General features: G+C 47.8%; 1 protein-coding gene across 1 annotated transcript in view; it reads left to right on the top strand.

Moving 5' to 3' along the window:
- The window catches only part of LOC308368927 (dual specificity protein phosphatase 8-like), a gene marked incomplete at its 5' end in the record, with an annotated part of 40065 nt that overhangs the window by 19988 nt on the left and 12577 nt on the right, over positions 1-7500 (top strand). The window lies entirely within an intron of this gene.

Below are 7500 nucleotides of genomic sequence, written 5' to 3'. Positions count from 1 at the left end.
GACGTGGCCCCTTTCCTCTCTGTCCGAATGAGGCAACAATTACATCAGATCTGTGTATGCAATTACCATCACTCGTCGCTCTGAGAACTTTGGAGGGAGTTTTGGACTCTTGAGAGACGCGTTACGCTCTTAAGAGCTGGGGCGTTGAGTGCCGTGTATGACACAGAGTACTTGGCCTTCGCTGTGCTCCCCTTCCGTTGACTGGGTCAGACTGCAGACATGACGGATTCTGCCTACAATCACAGGCAATAAAGCCGCAGGCATCATTAGCATTAGCGGCAGCAGCAGTCATTCCTTAGTTAGTAATGCTCCTGCCAGCACTGCTGGGCCACTCCCCTCCGCCGGGCCCACAGCCAGAACAGAGTGGAAAATTCCCAGTTTGACTAACTGGCAGCGCTGACTTAAGCCACCGGTCATCCTTATTACCGACTGCATGCTGCTCGGTCATGTATGTGAGCGTGTGTGTTTGTGTATGTATATCCCATGTTTATTGAGAGCCCTCGTGTGTGTGTGTGTGTGTGTTTGTGTGTGTGTGTGTGTGTGTGTGTGTGTGTGTGTGTGTGTGTGTGTATGTGTGTGTGTGTGTGTGTGTGTGTGTGTGTGTATGTGTGTGTGTGTGTATGTGTGTATGTGTCTGCATGTAGAGAATGTATGTGAGAATGGGCCCTCCCACGTCATCGCTATTTCCCTGAGTAGTCTTGGAATGGGGCCTTTTAGCGGTGGTGGTTGCCCTGCGCCTCTGAGAAACGACCCTGTGTTTGGAGACTCCACCCAATTTGAGGACCTACACCCAACCCGCACATACACACACTATACTGTCGTAGGCCTTGAACCATCATTCTACCAGACTGAAATGTGTGTCTTTGGTTGGAGAGAAACATTTTTGGGGTTACAGAGTGGAAATATGTGCTTTGGACCATAAACATTTCAAATCTGCGTCTGCTTTGATGTGAAGGTTGTGGCTTGAGGTTGGCTGAAATGTTGAGGAACCGTGAAGTGAAGCGTTGACCACTGGTCAACTTGTGTTCGAGGTCGCTGGAGTGGCATGGTCCGGGGCAGATGGGCGGCAGTAGCAGCACCCCTTGAGCTGATCAAGCCCCCAGTGGCCCAAGCGTGACATCAGTGCATCTGTTCACTCGTGTACCTGTCATTTCAGGGGGGCTTTCTTTGGGCCTCTGATTCAGCAAACACTCTGGTCCCCTCAGTGTCTCTGTTTGATACTTCACCGGAGCAACCAAACAGAAAAACATTCTCCTTTCTCCACCGGCTCTGCCCCCAGACAAGCTAAATGCGCCACACAAGACGGAGTAGAAGCTAAAATAAGAAACTGAGCCGTAGCGCCTCTGATGGGATTGGGTTACCTGAAGCAGCTATGACTTCAGCTTGGCCCTGGATGAGTAGTATTACCATACAGAATGTGATAGATCGCAAATGTGACAGCACAGCTCAGGTGGCAGAGGTGAAAGATGCTAAAATTGAAGTGCCAGAGACCTGGACCTCCTTTCTTGAGGCATCAATTCACACCAGAGCCTGTCTAACAGCCTTCGCTGCTGATCATTTATGTCATTGCACATTCAGAAAAAATGCTCTGGTGGTTATTCATTGGATGTTTTTTACGATGCAGGACAAGGAGAAAGAATAAAAGATGATGTCATAGAGGTGGTTCCCACAAAAACCATTGGGCCTTTTTTGTTCGTCTCCATGCAGTTTGGCTGGGACTGGAGGGTGGGAGTGTGCTGCTGTGAGCCCGTGAGACTAGCAATGGTGCTAATCACTTCATCTCAGGGTGAGGCAGAAGGTGTGAGGCCATAAATAGTCTGTGAGTTCAGAAGAAAAACAGCACCGATTATGTTTTTACGCCTCCTGCACAGACTTAGGCGCGTCGTATTTATAGCATGTGAACACACACGACGTGATCCGCAGTTGAGCCCTGTTAATAGATGAAAAACAAGTTCCTATATTAAAATGTTGGCCTGTCGAGATGGACAAAAATAAAGAACAAAGCGTTGTGCAGTAAGAGTTGCACAGAATACAGAAAGAGAAATCCTTTTAGGTGGGCCATTTTAAAAAAGCCTAATGGAAGTCATTTCTTTAAGCATTTTAAATATGCTTACCAGCCCATTTAAATGATGCCTAACATCTGGATGCAAGGCCTGTTCCATTTCTATCTGAAACAAACATCTCTTGGGTAAAGTCCTGCTCCATTAACTTCCTTAATCTTCTTTCCCAAAACTGATTGAATGGAAGTGTAACACACAGTAAGGATAGGAAATGTATGAATCACACAGTCTGCACACCACATTAACAAGCTTCCCTGTGATTTTGTATATCCCCCCCCCCCCCCTGGACTGATCCTATCCAGCCTTCTTAGTGCTCTCAGTACTTTGTTCCACGGTTCTCTTAGCCTATGTTGCTGCTAGTGTACTTACAGTGGATTATTGATGCTGTTCATGATAAATGATTCATGATTCATAGTGCCTCATTATTTATGTTAAGTTATTTATCTGGTGCTTTTGAATGACACAGGATGCAGGGGAGACAGACAGTTTAACAGTACATGCACTCTCAGGAAATAATGAGGAATCCATGAATGTACAACGTGATGCCTTGTGCATCTGTATTGGTTTTGTGCTGTCATAGCGGGATTCAGCTGCAAGTGTGATTGAGACTGGGGTCTTAGATGACATGTGCAGCGTGTGATGGGTGAGTCACTTGGAGCAAGTGTACTGCTGTGAGCTCATGCCGGATGACAAGAATTTCGACACACACAGACACACACAGACACACACAGACACACACACACACACACACACACACTAACACACACACACACACACACACACATACACACGCACACACACACAGAAACACATTCTCATCAGACTAATAGACAATTCACACTGACTGCCGCTCAGTGTCTCTCAATCTCTCAGGCTCAGACCAACAAAAGTGTGAGAACACCAGTGCTCACCACACACATATACAAACACCCACTCTGCCAAGAATTTCAACAAGGAATTAACAAGCATGGACTGAGGATTCGCCTGCTGAAACATTAAACTTTTCTGGAACACGCTGCGTTCTGTGAATGTCATGAAGGTCGCCATGCCTGGGGGACAGGTTTGGACACCGACGCCACCCCTGCAATGTTTGAGCTGTGAGACAAGCCTCTTCTTGTAGGCCCTGTGTACAGCTGTAGGGGGTTTCTGTTGGCAGCAAGGGGGCTGTTCAAAGTGGGGAGGGATGGGGGGGAGAGCTGTGAGTTAGGGTGCTCTCTCTCTCACTGTCTCTCTCTCTCTCTCACTCTCTCTCTCTCTCTCTCTCTCTCTCTCTCTCTCTCTCTCTCTCTCTCTCTCTCTCTCTCTATGTCTCCCCACTCTCACTCGCGCACTCGTTCGCTGCCAGCAAATGATACGCACCCCCCTGGGCATACGACCTCACATCCCTGGCATGCCAGCTCTGGATTGAGCATGCGCCACGTCACTGATGTAATTACACATTAAGTGCCTGTCACTGATACCTTGACAACAAGCACTGTCAACACAGGAACACAGGCCGTATCTGTCCGTCTCTGACCGGCCCTGGCTCCGCGACCCTGACACTCTGCTCTTTAGGCGGGCAGTAAATTAGCCCCTGACCTCTCTCCGGGTGAGGAGAGAGTGGCGTGGCAGGGCCCCTGCGCTGATATCAGAGAGGCCCATATCATTTGGGGGCATGCTCTGTGCTCACTATCGCCTGGGATGGCAAGACACACTCATAAGCAAACAAACGTACACACACACACATGCGCCATCTATTGCTTTGTAAGCACACACTTGCTTTCACACATTTACAAGCACACACATGCACGTATACACACTCACACACACACTCACACATTTACACACACTCACATGCTCAAACCCCAGCCGATTCTCCATAACACACCCATTCTACCTCACAAACTCACACACTTAAGCCTAGTTTATACTTCGGTAGACGACACATTTGAAAAGGTCGCCGACAAAAATTACGTCATGGACGACACTTTATACCGTCGTTTTGAACTGTCGGCTACATGGAGAAATGTCTACTGGCGCTGAAGTCGTCACAAAGTGTCGTTCAAGTGTGATTGGCTAGATAGACGGCATGCGCCGTTGACTTTGTTGTTTGAATTTTCCTCGAGCGGTCAACAGCTGATTCCAACAGCTGATTTCCAACAAAAATTGGACGTTTTTTTTTTAAAAGCGCCTCTCCCATTATGATGAACTTGGCGACTGTTCGCCTGAAGTATTAACACACAAGCCTGGACGAAACTTTTTTTTTTTTTGTTGCCGACCTTTTCAAAAGTGTAGTCCACCGAAGTATAAATTAGGCATTAATGTTAGTGCCAATTCTTTCAGAAATAAAAAATGCATTGTACTACATTATACAGTATATAGTATAATGTACAGTATTTATACTAGAGTATAATGCAAACATTCAAATACATAATTTAAATTATTATCTATCATGATTATGCTTTTGAATTATGTATATTATGTCAATCTATATTTTGATTATGCCTGTATTTATACACTGCCAGCATAGACACATACACACACACACACACACACACACACACACACACAAACACACACACACACACACACACACACACACACATACACACTCACACACACACACACACAGAGATTCACCCACAAGTGCACACATAGACAAACGGCATACACTTAGTCATGTGGCACATGGAAGGTCTAGAGTGTACAGCACCATATTGTGAAAGTGTTTGGCCGTGGCCACAGAAGTAGGAGGTCACATTACCTCATGGCCCAGGCATGTGCTTGATTTATTGAAGCGCTCTCAAACTCACACTGGTGCAACTGTCTGTGCTGACCTCCTCGTGGCCTGACCTGGGCAGATGGGACAGTCTCTCCTCTTCCCTCTCCTTTCCTCTCCCCTTAGTCCAACTGCCATATTGCTCATGCCATGCCCCCATTCAACCACAAACACACAGCTACCATTTGGACAGTGAAACTCTTGCGTTTGCCTTAAAGAAGATGCATGGGATTTTTGAAGGTGTTACCATTTTTTGTTCTGTTAAAATATGTCAAATATAAGGACGCAAACTCAAGCTTAGGAGTTTGTTGGTGTGTGATCATTGGTCACTGAGCACTCACACCCACTGTGCACTCGTATTTTCAATGGAGAGATCACTCTCCCTGCTCTTCCTCTGTCCTCTGCTTCTAGTTGTAACCCAGGAACAGGTGGGCTGGTTAGGTTGGCAGCTGTGTGTCATTGTATTTGTACACAGGAGGATGTGTATCTCTCTTTCTCTCTCTCTCTCTCTCTCTCTCTGTCGCTCTCTCTCTCGCTCTCTCTCTCTCTCTGTCTCTCTCTCTGTCGCTCCCTCTCTCTCCCCCTCAGGCCTAGTGTGGGTTGGGCCACTCAAGAATAGAAAAGCTAATATCAGAATTACATAGTGTGGCTATTTACAGATGCCCCCCCCCCCCCCCCCCCCCATCTCACACGCTGTGGCCCGGCTGCACTTGCCCAAAACGTGCAGGCGGCTCTTTCTGTAGGACCCAGCAATTAAGCGCAGCATTCGCAGATCCCCCTCCTTTAGTCCCCCAGTGCTTGCGATTGGGTTTCACCAGGCTGGCAACCGCCACAGCACAACCTTGGAAAGGTCGGGTAGGGGTGCTTGTGGGTGTGTATAGACCGGACCTGACCAGGCCAGAACCGGGAGAGACTTCTGGAGCTCCAGCCAGGACCTCTGCCGCTGCCAAGAGCCTGGAGCCCGGAGCCCGGACTCCTCAGATTTTCCCCTGCTTGGGCAGCGCACTGGTAATTGAGGGGTTTGCGAGTGTAGGAAAAGTTTACGACGACGTCGTAAAGGAACATCCCCTCCTCGCTAGGCTGCTTCCAAGTGACCCATTTTCACTTAGCTAGCATTACAAGGCACATCGTGTTCAGGTGTTTTTTTAAATGCTTATTTAATGAACAACAGCCATCAGAAGGCTGTGTGGGTGTGAAAGGTGGTGTATTTAAACACAGGGGGAGCTGAGGTTTGCCTCTCTTTCTCTCCTTCTGTTTCTCTTTTCTGTCTGTCTGTCCTACCTCTTTCTCTCTCTCTCCTCTTCTCTCTCCTTTTCTATGCTGCTGCTGTGTTTATTTTTGTATTATGAAACAGAACACTTGCATAGTGACTTCACATCAAAAATAGAGTCAGCGACCAACCCGGTCGAGTGACATTCAGCTAACTGCTCTGTGGTCATTCGGCTGTTGGTGTCTAACAAGCAGCAGTGCTGCTCCTGACACTCTCACTCTGTCATTCTGTGGGTGACTACGAAATGCTAATACACACACACATGAGGACACAGGCTCACTCTCTCTCTCTCTCTTTCTCACACACACACAAACACACACAGTCAGGCCTGGCTGTGTGTGATTACCGTGTGGTAGTAAAATCCCATGACTGTGTGACTTCTCACTGTTCTGATCTCTGCTCCCGCTACCCCTCTCTCCTCCCCACCTCTCTCTCTCTCTCTCTCTCTCTCTCTCTGCCCCCCTTTCTCCTGAATGTCTCTGTTCAACAGGAGCCCGTGGGTCACCACACGGCAGCCCTGGTTACCGGGCCTGTGCCGGTGCCACGCTAACCTGCGCTAACAGGGCGGAAGTCACAGGGTTTGCTCTGTCTCCCGGCAGGGCTCGGTTTAAAGCTGGACTTTAATGGCTGTTTGTGGGCTTGCATGCTGTCCTCATAAAGTCTGTTTTTGCTTTGTTTGTTTGCTTTTCCTGAAGGGGAACCAATAAGGATTGTTGGCTGAACACGGTTACCTCATGTTTGCAAGAAGAAAAATGGTGCAAACAAGCTATAAATGCAACAAGAAATATCGTAAAGATATAATAAAACACTTAAGTGATTTTATAAAAATACTTTTGCCTTACAAAAATGCATGCTCTTCACGAAAATGTCGCTGAATGAAGTATGTATACACACAAGCAAAGAAAACAAGCACAGACCATTACTTTAAAGCACCATAACACAGACAGTCCAATACAGCTGTAACACAGATTACTGCTCAGTAAAACCCGAGAAGAGATTACTGTTCTGTGGAGTAGTTTAAACACACAGTGTCTGCTCGAAGCCCAGAGGGCTCCTGGCTCCTTGTTGGAAAAAAATCAACTAAATAACACACTCCCGTGCTGTGTGTGTGTGTGTGTGTGTGTGTGTGTCTCAGGGGAGTTAAAGTTGTGTGTTTCTGTAAAGGAGGGAAGTGTAGGAGCCTTTGCACCCCCAACCCCCCCCCCCCCCCCCCCCCACGCCTCTCTCCCCCCAGCCTCAGAGAAGAGAAGGCCCCTAAGGTGGCCGCATATTTGTGTGGTGAGTAAGGAATGCGGGTACATGCCTTACACATTAGCAATGACCGAGCCGCAGCTCCACTAGAGAGCAGAGTCGACGCGCACGGCAGAGTGAGCTCATTCACTGAGTGAGCGAGCGAGCGAGAGAGAGAGAGA

This window comes from Sprattus sprattus (genome assembly GCF_963457725.1).
Source record: "Sprattus sprattus genome assembly, chromosome: 8".
NCBI lineage: Eukaryota > Metazoa > Chordata > Actinopteri > Clupeiformes > Clupeidae > Sprattus > Sprattus sprattus.
The sequence above is the reverse complement of the archived record's forward strand: the minus strand, read 5'-3'. Positions and strand labels throughout refer to the sequence as shown.